Here is a 513-nt window from a genome sequence, read left to right as displayed (position 1 = left end):
AAAAATCGCCAACTACAAGGAGTTATATAGGGTTTATCCCTTATGAGACTCAAAGATAAAAAGTCCTTAAACAAGCTGGCCGAAAATTAAGGCTGAAACAATAGCCCAAAGTCTTAACCAAATAAATTAAAATAAATTAAAATAAACCAGACATCTGGTTGTCGGTTGGAGAAGTCCGGATCAGAATTCATAGTATGCTTGCATGTTGCCTCGTTAAAACCTTTCGGGAAAACCCAGTGGGACAAAACCCGATAATGAAAAAGAGTACAACAACATACTACTCCTTCTGAAGGCGGCTATATCTCTGAAATGGTCAAGCAACTATTGATCCAGGAGGATGAAGGTGGAAATGGTCAAGCCGGCTTCATTCTGGCCAATGGAAGAGAACTGACTTGAATGAATGGAGTCTGGAACCTCTAATGGTTCGCTGGTGTCTTCAAGCTTTAAGTCGGCCAACTCCTGGATCAATAGTTGCTTGAATCCGGTTTGTTCCTGTGCATGCAACTCCTGGAT

The sequence above is a fragment of the Brassica oleracea genome, chromosome C9 (assembly GCF_000695525.1).
Source record: "Brassica oleracea var. oleracea cultivar TO1000 chromosome C9, BOL, whole genome shotgun sequence".
NCBI lineage: Eukaryota > Viridiplantae > Streptophyta > Magnoliopsida > Brassicales > Brassicaceae > Brassica > Brassica oleracea.
This window is presented reverse-complemented; position numbering follows the sequence as displayed.